Raw genomic sequence first — 13,923 nt, forward strand, 5'->3', positions numbered from 1 at the left:
GGTGCAAGGAGGCATGAAGACTTAGAGTAGCATAGTCTGGCGGACATAAGCGGTACGCTAGAGGTGCAGAAGACCGAGGGATTATGGAACAGGGCCAAAGCCCGACTTGCAGGATGACCAGAGAGGGACATGGGTACTTCTCCGACGGAGGACGATATAGGTAATTTACGACTGCTAACAATGAGATTTCGCCTTGGTCACATGTATAGACCCCCACCGACTTATATAGACTAGTTGACGGCAAGGCCCCGACCCGGAAATTCCCATGAATACTAGAAGTGAACAGGTGGAGGGATGAGGTTCCTATTGGTCCACCGAAACACTAATACGATAGGGGGCGATCCAGAGGCCAATTTATCCAATGAGAGGCGCCTAGGTTGTAGGAGATCATAGACCCATTGTTCCTCCCAACGTTGATCGTGGCAAGGATGTGGGAACATGTTCCCCACATAACTCTGGCAACTGGTAAGACCAGAGTAGTTCTGCATGGGACTGTGTCCAGATGCTGTTCACCTTTTTTCTATCCTTTTCTTCTTTCCTCCTTCTTTCTGAGGCTGGTGAAATAGCTCAGTGGGCTAATGCATCAGCAGAATCTGTTCCAACCCTTGGGTCGCAGGTTCAAATCCCGGCAGGGTTGACTCAGCCCTTCATCCTTCCGAGGTAGATAAAATGAGTACCATTAAATTGGCTGATAGTAACAACCCCTGGATGTTGGGCTAAGGTAACATCCCCAGGATGTACTTGGAAACCAGAGTAATCTGAATGTACTTTTCCTGGTTAAATACTTTGTTGTTATTATTATTTTGTCTTTTATCCTATTCTGGGGGGCGGCGGGGGCTGGGGGATGGTGGAAGCCAGAGCCTGGGGACTTGAAAGGGAGCAACATGGATACGAACATAGGTCTAGTATATATGGCGGGTGTGCACGCATCACGAGATGGAGATTAAGATCACCTCCTTGAACGTTAAGGGTCTTAACGCACCAAGGAAGCGCCGACTAATGTTTAAAGAACTGATAAGGATGAAAGCTGATATAGCTTTTGTCCAGGAGACCCATTTGCCAAAACAAGCCCAGTTTCGGCTTCGAGACCACGCCTTTGCCGGCTCTTTTGAAGCCAGATCCCATCGCAAACGTAATGGGGTGGCGATACTTATTAGACGCAGCTGCCCTTTTCAAGTGAGTTCTCAGGAGACAGACCCGGAGGGGCGCTTTGTCCTCCTTTCGGGTACTCTACACTCGCATATCGTACATCTGATAAACATTTACACGCCAAATCAGCCGGACCCAGGTTTTTGGACTGGGCTCCGCGAAAAACTATCGGCACTACCCCATGGTATGGTGTACATGGGGGGAGATTTTAACACTGCCCCATGCCCGGCTGTTGACAGGAGCTTGCATGATGGTATACCCAAATCCCAGGGCAGGGCTTGTCAGGATAGACTCCTTAAAGACTTCATAGCAAAAACGCGGTTGATAGACATATGGCGGGCTCATCATCCGGGTGATAAAGAATACTCATTTTACTCAGCTCCCCATGGCACGTACTCGAGGATCGACCTTTTTTTGGCTAACGCGTCAGGTATGTCTCGAATTGTGGGGTCGATGGTGGGTAATATATTGTGGTCGGATCATGCAGATGTGTCTATTACATTGGGCAACCTATGTGCAGCATCACCTTGGACGTGGAAATTAAACGCGTCCTTGTTACGGGATGAGGAGATACGAGAACAGATTCGGAAAGGGATTAATGAATATTTTGAATTGAACACAACCACAGAAGTTCTCGCGAGCACATTATGGGCGGCTCATAAAGTGGTCACGAGAGGGAATTTGATCAAACTCGCTACCAGGAGGAAGAAAATGAAACAACAGAAATTGGAGACCTCACTGGGACAATTGAGAACTCTCGAACAGAAGCACCAAACAGTGCCGGATGAGAAAATATACAGGCAATTAGAAGCAGTGAGACGAGACATCTGTACACTTTTGCTGGATGACACGGCCAGATCTATGGTTTGGTCAAAACGGACATACTCTGAAAAGGCTAACAAGACAGACACTCTCCTTGCTAGGACACTCCGGCCCAGGCAGGAACGGACTCACATTACAGCCATTAAACATCCTGACGGTACGACGAAATCGACACCCACCGAGATAGCTACGGTGTTCGAAGATTTCTATAAAAGATTATACAACCACACGCCGGGCAAAAGTTCCTATGGGGACCATGAGGAGGCTCATATATTGCAATATTTGGACAATCTGGGGATGAACAAACTGAGCGGAGAGGCGGTGGGCGTATTGGAGGCAGAAATCACTGAGGACGAAGTGGACAAAGCTATCTCGAGTTTAAAAGGTAACAGAGCGCCGGGACCGGATGGATTAGACGGCACATATTACAAAACCTTTCGGGAGGAGCTTGCTCCTCATCTGGTACGCCTTTTCGAACACCTCAGACAGGGAGGAAAATTGGACCCGGATATGTCCCTGGCTACCATTGTATTGCTGCCCAAACCAGGAAAGGATCCACTTCTTCCTGAAAATATTAATTGAATATCACTAATTAACCATGATCTGAAGATATTGGCAAAGATACAAGCAGACAGACTGAACCCGTTGTTGAACTCACTCATCCATGCAGATCAAGTAGGTTTTATCCCGGGTAGGCAACTGTTTGAAAATACCAGGAGGAACATTGATTTGATTTGGAAGCAAGTGGTCACGGGGACACCCACTATGGTGGTATCCATAGACACGGAAAAAAGGCCTTCGACAGAGTCCGCTGGCAATTTCTTTTCCCGGTACTGAGGAATATGGGCTTCCCGGAGGGTTATCTGGCGATAACAAAAGCAATGTACCATAATGTGCGAGCTCAGGTTCAGATAACGGAGCCCTTTGGACCCCTTTTCAGCTGCACAATGAAACCAGACAGGGGTGCCCTCTTCCCCCATCCTATTCGTATTGCAAGCTATTCGTCGGCATCCGAACATAGGAGGAGTTAGGGTGGGTGATACTGAATTTACGGTGCCAGCCTATGTGGACGACGTCCTCCTGACGTTACGAACCCGATGGAATCGATGTCGGCGCTACAGGAGGTAATAATGGAATATGGTGCTTTATTGGGATATAAAGCGAACATCCAGAAATCTAGTGCTCTTCCAGTCTGCCTCTCAGAGGCAGATACTGCCCGGATAAAGGAGTCCTATCAAATCCGGATGGAAACAGACTCCATAAAGTACCTAGGGATTCATCTGACGGCTGACCCTGGGCGCCTATACCTTGAGAACTACACCCCGATGATTCGAGCCCTGATAGGAGACCTGAACAAGTGGACGGATAAGCCTATCTCTTGGATAGGCCGGATCAATTCCGTGAAGATGAACATACTTCCACGTATACTATTCTTGTTTCAAGCGTTACCCATCCGTGTCACAAAAACTCAATTGATCCCTCTGCAAAGATCGATGGGGGGTTTTATTTGGCAAAATAAGAGGCATAGAATCTCCAGATGAGTACTATATAGACGTAAAGACAGGGGAGGGTTAGGCCTCCCGAACCTATACTTCTACTACCTCGTGGCTCAATTGACGCAGGTGGCCATGTGGCACTCCCCGCCGGAAGAGAGACGGTGGGTGGATATCGAGTCTATGATGGTGGGGGTTGATGTACCTCAGTTCACGATGTGGGTCCCCAAGGAACATAGACCTGCAATACGGAGCACATGTCCTGTCATACTCAATTCACTCCGAATTTGGGACGCTTGTAACACCAAAGCAGCGTCTCCCTCACCTATGACTCCAATCCTTAGAAACAGAGAATTTCTCTCTGGCATGTCACCCAGAGAATTTAGCAATATAGAAAGGACCGGACTCCAATGGCTCCATCAGCTATATCGGAATGGAGCGGTCATTCAATTTGCTGAAATCCAACAAGGCTCCCACTTTAATCCTGCTGATTTTTTCCGATATATCCAGATCCGCGACTTTGCTAGAGGACCTCGCATAAAATCAGCAGCCTTGGGAAAAATGAGCTTTTATGAAAGGCTCTGTGTGGATGGAGCAGCCCCTAAAGGTATGATCACTCTTTTATACGCTCATCTTAGTACAGAAAATGGAGAATGGGGATGTCTGACTTATACTGATCAATGGGAAACGGATCTCGGGGAAGTCTTAGAGGGAGTTGAGTGGCAGGAGATATGGGAGGCAAATGTCTCTGTTTCAATCTGTGTCACTCTTCAGGAGCAAGCATGGAAAACTATGCTTCGGTGGTATACCACGCCAGTTAAATTATATCGAATGCACAAATTGACTACTGACGACTGTTGGCGGGGCTGTGGATCCCGAGGCACATATATACACATGTGGTGGGACTGCCCGAAGATAAGTAGCTTCTGGAGGTCCGTGGAGGATCTTTTGAGACAGACGTTCGACAGGCCTCTGGACTTGGACCCCTGGGTATACCTGTTAAATAGATCTCTAGACGGATGGACTAGGAGAGAACAGAAATTAGTGCATAAGATAACTCTGAGCGCACGCCGTGCTGTAGCGACTGCATGGCTCTCACCAGAGGGCCCAGAATTCTCTGTGGAAATATCTAGGATTAGAGAATGTAGAATCATGGACGACTTGACAGCAAGAGTGAGAGGGACAATTGCGACGTTTCAAAAACTTTGGGAACCATGGGACAACAGTTTAGTGGGCTCAAACTGGGAATGGCAGGGCCTTTTATTGGGGCATATGTCCAGATTTAGAGGGGATCCCTCCTGGAGGGGGACGTAGCTCTCACGTAGATGTGGCAGGTTTTCCACGCCCTCACTCCCCCCCCCCTCCGCCTTCCTTCCTATCCTCTCTGCTCTCCTTTTTCCACTTCGTTTCTTCTTATCTCTTCCTCGTCTCTAGATCTTCTCACTTCTTCGGTTTCACTTTAACCCCTTAAGGACCAAACTTCTGGAATAAAAGGGAATCATGACATGTCGCACATGTCATGTGTCCTTAAGGGGTTAATTTATGTTCATTTTAACAGCCCTATTGTATTTTATGGCCATGTTATATGTTCTTTGAAAATTGATTTTATGCCTGAACCCTTGGCTCGCCCACAGGGAATGTACACTTGCTATGTTCTATTGAGTGAAAAATAAAGAATATAAAAAAAAAGAAAGAAATGTATTACCCTTTGTACAGATGGATACAAAACAAAGCTGGCTATAAATCTTCCAAAATGCTATTTATCTGACTGCAACTGATGGACATTATTTTTTTTAAATGATGTTATATTTGTATTCCTGGACCCAGCAGCTGGTATACCAAAGTGCCAAGATGCCATGTCCATTGTTTAACTGCTGGAGTTAACCCTGCTGTTCATAGGAGTTATCTTTCCGCTCCTCACTCCAGTGTATGTATGCATGTATGCCAGTGTATGTATGTATGTATGCCAGTGTATGTATGTATGCATGCCAGTGTATGTATGTATGCCAGTGTGTGTCTGTATGTATGTATGTATGTATGCCAGTGTGTGTGTCTGTATGTATGTATGTATGCCAGTGTGGGTCTGTATGTATGTATGTATGTATGCCAGTGTGTGTCTGTATGTCTGTATGTACGTATGTATGCCAGTGTGTGTGTATGTATGTATTTATCAGTATGCAGTATGTGTGTATGTATGTATTTATCAGTATGCAGTATGTGTATGTATATGTATGTTTGTCAGTATCTCCCTATGCATGTGTGTATGTCTGTTTCAGTATTTGTATCTGGTAGTGTGTGTGTGTATTCCTGTGGGTGGGATTTGGAGGCGGGCTTGAAGGGGGGCCCAGACCTTGAGCTGTGTTAGGGGCCCCAAAATTTCTGATGGCGGCCCTGTGCCTGTCTGACTGATTACCGTGTACCTGACATCGGCTTGCCTTATTTTGGATGTCTGTTACTCCTGCCTTACAGAATTCCCTTTGTTGATAAGAGGGTCACATTAATGGGGAGGTCTGCTGGGTGATATAGTTCTTTAAATGGTTTCTAAATAAAGGTTGTAGATGCTGGATATCCCAGGAGCTTAGGAGAATACTGAATAAGAATAAAAAAAACTTATATCTATGCCTTTAACACAATTTACTGAATGACTCTATGACTAAAATAGCATCAGTGTTATTATTGTTTGAACGTCGTTGGTCCCATAGATTGCTTGCTATAATTATCACAGATTATAGTTGTTCTTGTGTGCTTTCATTTCCTGTAAAGAATTGCATGAAGTGGGAGTTAAATTATCAGACAATTTATTAATCCCTTTATGTCTTGCACTATTAAACTAAAAAGAGTCTTTCCCCTTCAGTGACGAGAACTTTTGAGTTAGAATTTTTTTCTAGTGGTCTTAAAGGAACATACAAAGCACTTTAACCACTGTAGTGTGATGTGTCTATGGTGCCAGGGGTGCCCTAGCATATACCTAATGTATGTAGTCAATATATTTTAGAACAGTTTGACTTACCTATGGTGCTTGAAATGTTTTTTTAAACAAGGTTATACGTCATATATAGGGTGGTGGTGTTCGTCCTTTCTGGCAGCTGATAAACCACTGTTACCAAACCTATCAGACCAGCAAAACGAGTAGACTTCTAAAGTCTTCACATTTTTACTCTAGTGGAGTTGACTGCAGCCAGGAGCAAGGACTCATATTTGGTGGAAATGACAAATAAGTGAAACCTTTACGGCAATCGTATTGGCTTTCCTTTTGAATAGAATCAATGGCCAGTGCTGTACATTGAACATGTTTCCAGCAAGACTGTCTATGTTTTAATTTAACTTTATAATTCTTGTTTTTCTTTCCCTATAAAATTTTTTACTGTATGTCAATTAAATACTTGGCCTCTCCACTAGTCCGAGATGTAAAGGCTACAAAACACAGAAGAAAAAAACACAAGAAAATGTTGCATTATTTGGGTCAAATGATATGCACATTTGTTCACAGTAGTATACCCAAGGAACTGGTCTTATTACCTATTTACTGATAATACAGCAAAGTGCTGTCAGCAGGGGAAGGGAGCCCGGGCCTTAAGCCCCCTCTGGTGATGGTCCCTTCAGTCCCCTGTCAGCCTAGAAAACCAAATAGAACATTTCCACTTATTTGATTTCCTAATGCGAGTTGACTATGGACCAATAACCAAGTGATTTCTATGTAATACATTTTGCTGATAGTAATTCACCATTGTATTCCAATATCCTGTTTTAAAAAAAATGGTACAGCCCATATTTCCAATTAAAATAGATTAACTTTAGATTATACAATATGATTATGTTAACATCTAAAATAAAAGTGTGAACACTCTATGTATATACTAAAACAAAACAAGAACTATATGTGGACTGTACGAGAATACATCTGAAAGCTGCCTCTATGCAAATACAACCGTATACATGACCAATGCTAAACGAAAGCTGTACTTAAGGTAGGTATGTAAAAATTCAACAGAAACTGGATAAAGGTCACCTGTAATGCCAATCTACCATGAGCTGCCTCATTTTGCTGATGATTATGCTCCATCGGAAATGGAACCAAAAAGGAAACATATGTCTGGATTGGAGGAGCAGGTGAGGATTTAATACACAAGCCCTGCCAACAAATGGAGATTCATTAATTAATCTATACACTTGCCTACATATACCTAGAGAAGTAGAAACAGCAAGTGCAGGATACTTTTCAAATGTCTCTATTAGACAACTATAGAGACTGGTCTTCAATTACATGTAAAGCATCAATTTATAAGCATAGACAATACTCCTAATAATAAATTTATAAACACAAATAATGTGCTACTTACCCCTTTGAATCTCCATACGATGATTATGAGAGATAAGTAGCTTACTGTGGCAAACTCCATTTAAGGGAGTTTGCCATGAGTTTTTGGAGGGGCCTGCTTGCCTGCCTCCTGCCTCCTGCCCCCTGCCTCATGGCTATGGCCCTGGGGTGTATGGCACTTTAAGAAACTTACTTGGGGCTTATGGACTTCTATTGGACTGTCTATGGCCCTTTAAGAACTGCTTTGGGGCTTATGGACTTGCATTGGACCATGCTGGCCCTTTAAGAACCGTCTGAGGACATATTGAGACTTTTTATGACAAAGCCCCTTTAAGACTATGTCCCCAGACCTTTAAAATCCTTTGTGCATGGCTTTCTCCCACTTGGTTCAGTAAGTGGGGCTTACTGTACCAAGTACCACACATGCGGACCACCCAGAAGTGGAAGTGTGCAGGCAATTTACCTCCCAGGCTGGGAGCCTGCTGTAGGTAAATTACCGACCGCTGGGGGGGCCGCCGTTCGTACAAACAATCACGTTACGGTGGCCATCTTTATTCAGGCGAACGAGGTCAGCGGTGTGTGCAACCAAATTCATCGAAACTGAAATCAGCTACACATTTAGCCGAACACCTCTGACCCTTACCTTCTCCTCCACTGAGTTTTCAGCCACAGAGACTTGCGGCCGGTCACAAAGGACTTCCGTCTAACTTTTTATCTACTGGAGGGATTTGTATGATTTTTGTGTGTTCATATTTTTGAGTGTTCATATTTACGTATGCTGATTAAGAATATGTGATTTATGAAGATTGAATGTAAGTTACAGTATATGTGTAAAAAGTATATTTTTCCTGCCTGTGATAATTACTTTAACCCATTGTGTTCAGTAATTATATCACAGGCAGAGGGGAGGATTTTGTGGGAATGAATGGGAGTGTTTTACTATATTACATGTTTGATTGGTTGTTCTTCAAAACCCTGTGGGCGGTAATATGTGTGTAAAATGTGCATAAAAGCAGAATGTTTCTTAAAACTTCAGTTCTACTTCACCCTCAATTTGGCGTGCCGTCTCTTATTGGGGGAATCTGCTACAAGGGATTGCTATGCTAGTCATACTCCTTTGCTATATCACTATATCACTTGTAAGAGCTTGTTCCTGTCTTGCTCTCTGAAGGAGTCTACGGTGGTAATGGTGTCGGCTGGAGTGCTTGGAGCCCTCAGGAAACGCTAGGAGCATCCTTCAATGGAGGTACCCATTCGGGGTGCGCGTCGATCCATTACACTTGCCATCTAGTCCCCTGTGTCCTGCCATGGATAACTAAAGGAGGAAACAATTGTTGCAGAACTTATGAATGTGGAAAATATACTTGGGTTTATCGGATCTTTAGAAAAAAATAGTTACCTGTGAAAAATCCTAAATCCATATGCATATTTAAATAAATTGTGTTTTTTTTTTAGTATCACTCCAATGGCCATTAGATGTAAGTCCACCTGTCACATCAAGGCAAACCTACTAGGTGGATCCTACACTAACAAATCGCCTTGCTTCCTTCAGATTCAGGCAAAGAAATCTCTAATAAGACAGAGATGGGTATTTTTCTAAAGCCCTACATACTTATTAACCCTTAATAAGGAACACACAGGATGGGCTGCAGCATTATAACATGGCTGTGTGATACAAAAATAAATACAAATACACAGAAATAAGTCCTACCCTCAAACTTCCACTACTCCTGGGCGGCAGAAACGACCATTGCACACATCAGCCCCAATACATACTATAATAACCAAAGACAAAAAGAGTTACCTGCGCACTAGCCCAAATCCCTATGCATATTTAAATAAATGGAGGTTATTTAGTAGCTCCAATGGCCATTATCTGATCTTTATCTGATCTTGATAAAGGCCCATGTGTAGGCCGAAACATTGCAATTTTTGTTCCAATAAACCTGCCTTCCTGCAGCAATCCTGAGTGTCTGGACCTAATTTATTTTATCTACTAAATTGGTTTTTGCCAACCCTGGCCCTGATAAGCACCTGGATTCCAAAGTGTGAGTGCGGTATCATCCGTTTGTGAATTATTTTCTGATCTTTAGTCCAAATAATTTTATTTTTTTTAAAAAGTGAATTTTGTTGCCTTCCAAACTTAACTATTTTGCCATGATTTAAGAAATGTATTGTTTTAATTCACCACAGTTCAAATATTTGTACATGAAAACCTTATTTTCAAACACAGCTGAGGTTGCTTCGAAATCAGATCAGTAAAGCTTCCTAAATTCTACATTCGTGGAAAAGGTGAATATCCAGCTGTTTATAAAAGTGAAATCTGTGTATCAGAAAACGTGTGTGCTGCACATGTGTCATTGCTACACCTATTGCCGATTCCATTGTGACATTACACCATGAAGCTACTATTAAATCACTAGCATCAATGCTTGGCTTAACCATGGATTGTGATAAGGCCAAGCATAGTGTACCCATATGTATATTTTATATTCATATCTCCTTTCTGTCCATCTATTCTATTCTTTTCTAATTTAGTGTCATTCTTTTCTAGAAATTCAAAAAAGTAATTGTTTGCAAATGTATAAAAGAGCTGTGAAAACAATTAAAAACAGCCTGTCTTTTAAATACCACGAGGGTTAACATAATTTGAGTAAATAAAATACTGTCATATTTTCCTTTTTTTTTAAATTTTATTTTAGAAACTAGCATCTAAGCTTACATAAAGCTAACAATTTAAATGTTTGCAATGGAGGGGGTTGCAAGGGGCTTTCCTGGCACAATAACTACTACAGGAGGCTCTAGTGGTTATGGGACTTGCGGTGTTACTTTAAGTGGGAACATAAGCAAGCAAGCATACACACATAAGTATATATTAACTGTGTGCTCTTTAAAGATAGGCTCATAAATGGACAATATATAGAAAGTAGAGTTTCGAGGCATTAGTGCTAAATGACAGATACATGAAAAAATTATGGAAAAATATTACAATAAATAATAAAATAGTGGCACATTAACATAGGGTGGACCGTAAAGTCTTAAAAATAGTATTTCATTGGTTGCTAGTTACAGTTGTGATGAAAAAATTCTATACAGCATCCTATAAAGTTCAATAATAGATAAAATCAACCCGACTAAATGTATGTTTGTCTGATTAGCAAGCTGTGTGGATCCGTCCAATTTACTTTGATCAGAAAATTTGCTTAGAACTTCAACTGAGAACTTGTTTTTAATATATGCATGTGTAGCACAGACATTTCTTTTGACATATGTGGTCATTTACCAAGCGGTGGATTTACTGAACAGACAGTTGTTGTTAATTGACAACTGACTTGCACATTTTAACCCAAAATGGGTGAGTTCGGTGATTTTCCTCTTGATGGGAAATAACTATAAGGCACAATATTATATTTGACGTTAATGTATGATATAGGCAATGTATTGAAATCTGAAAAATATATGGGGGGGCATAAAGGCTGAGGTGGACATACAGACTATGGTGGGTATGAAAGTTTGTGTGGGCATGGGGTATTGTAATTATATTTAAAACTGTGATGGGCATGAGTGCACTGTGGTGGAAGTGAAGGCTGTGACATGAGTTGGCATGACATGGGAATCTGGGTAACAGGGTTGTAATAAATTAGATAATACTCCAATGAATGTGAAAATGGCTGTAGAGGCATGTTACAGATATGAGGGGACTTTGATGGACATGGTGAGTCACATTATTGTAAATTCCAATCCAAGCATACCTGTGTGTATATATTGGAAGGTGATGGTAGAATTAATGCACTGAGCACCAAAGGATATTGAATTTAATAGAATTCTATTTATATCATTTCTAGGTAACAAGAGTCTTAGTAGAGTCTGGCTTAAATCACAAGCTCTCTGAGAAACTCTCTCCAGAGAGTAAATCAAAATCAGAAGTTCATCTAAGAGACAGAATAACTAACGACAAAAAAGTGACTTGATTTTTATTATACTTAAATAGAAATCTCTAAAATGTATATTACATCTGTTCTCTACCCTTGTCTCATTGGACTATGGACAGAGTGCATGGGGTTAAGTGGACAGGTACCATCATGTCAGGAAGTGGAGTTTACAGAGACAGGGCAGGAGTCTAATTCTAGAGGTGACATCTAGCACTCCATCACCTTAATATTTTTAACCAGTCACCACTGCATACATGATCCTGCACTGTCCTTTATGTGAATCAATTAGTCAGTGCTAGCAAGGTCGAAGCAGTTAGTAAGCTGCTTTCCTTCATCAGTGATCACTATATTACTCTTTCTGCAGAGTGTAAGGCTTGCAGAGTATCTGAATCAATCAACCACAGTGTCAGGGGTCTTCACATTAGTTACATAGGAATGCTTTGTTGCCAATCATAGTAACAACTATATACAGATATTTTAGTTCTTCATTTAATGTCACAGTCCTTTAATATTCCTCCTTTGGAAGAAAAGGGACACTCTTTTTCAGAATTCTTTAGCTCACATCACCTAACAAACTTTCCAATAGGAGGACATATTTATGGTAATTCCATTTTATTGTGAGTTGCTGCTAGCTGCTAGTAAAGTCAAAAACCCCCAAAATACAAATATTGTGAGCACTTATTAAAAATTTTCCATTGAGGGGGGAGCAGAGCCAGCGCCCAAACCAGCAAGGTGCACAAATCGGTAGCTCCATGCTTCTATACCACAAAATCCGATTTCCCAGTGTATTAAGCCAACATACCGGGGTCTGAAGTGGCAGTCCAGAGGTCGTGCGCTATGGGCAAGAAAACCCAGAAGCAGCGAGCAGATCCAAGCTCTGGCTCCCGGGACATCGGAGCCTTTGCGTGCAGCTGCGTGGCCTGAGACATCCAAGATAGCGCTGGCAGAGGCCTACTACTCCCAGACGTCGGATGACGATAGCCTCTCTGAAGAACTGCCTGCTCTCTCGAAGGTACAAACATCTAGAAATGGGGGGCTCTGCACCATCCACCAAGGCTGACATAAAAAGCTTTGATACTGGACATTAGAGACACATTCTAGGAGGATATGACAAAGGTCAGAGAGGAAGTTTTTACCCTTACTAGCAGTATTGTAATGGTGGAGAAAGATATAGGGGACACCAGGCTGCCGCAAACGGCAACTGATACTGCACTAAGAGCACTACAAACACGCTGTGCAGATCTGACAGCGCAAATGGCTACTATGGAAGATAAAGTTAAAGCACGCAATATGCGGATACAAGGCATACCTGAGGCAATCATCAATGCAGAACTCCCACACTACATAAGAAGGCTCATCGCCATTCTGTTGACATCTAAGCAAGCAAAGCTACTAGTGACTGATTCCTGTTTTCGCCTCCATAAAGCCGCTAACGCTCATCAAGGAAATGTTTGAGATGTATTACTCAAACTTGCACGAGACTCTGAAAGGGGAATCCTCATAGGGGCCGCCAGAGGCTCTCCCATGGTACCCTTTGAGTAGGCTGAATTGACATTTTACAAAGACTTCTCTAGACAAACTCTAACATGGCGGAGGTCCTTTTGATTAATGGTTGGCCCTGCTACTAACCCCCTCCCTCACCCCTTCAAGTGCAAGACTCTCCATTAGATCTTAATAGCACTTACCTACACGTTCAGCATCTAACCCTGGCCTTATCTTATATTGTCACCAGACTTGGAAGGCCTTAGACCTGCTCTCTCCACACTTGCGTGTGCCCTAACCCACAATGATATATGTTGTGTTCCTCCTTTGGTACCCCGGGCACACGCAGCCCTTGCCTGCACCCTCTGTTTCGAGTTATGCCCTACTTGGTCCAGCAATAGGGGATTTTATAGCACCAAAACTTAAAATAGGGTTGAATGCGCCCATGTGTAACAGTCAAAATTGTTTACATTGTTTCTTGTTATCAAATCTTGCAACTAGCGGTTACTCCTCATGCCTATGCTTGGTTGATCTGCCGTGTTTAAGCTCTATAATGCATCTATGTACGCTGTATCACGTTACTCATCAGACGACTACTCATGCATATCCAATCTAAACCTTTGCTCCCTGATGCATTGTTATTGTTAACATTCTTGTGATCTCTTACAATGTTTATTTTTCCTTTCACGCAAAAAAAAAAAAAGTGTGCAGATTGTCCTGACATACC

This window comes from Pelobates fuscus, chromosome 3, assembly GCF_036172605.1.
Source record: "Pelobates fuscus isolate aPelFus1 chromosome 3, aPelFus1.pri, whole genome shotgun sequence".
NCBI lineage: Eukaryota > Metazoa > Chordata > Amphibia > Anura > Pelobatidae > Pelobates > Pelobates fuscus.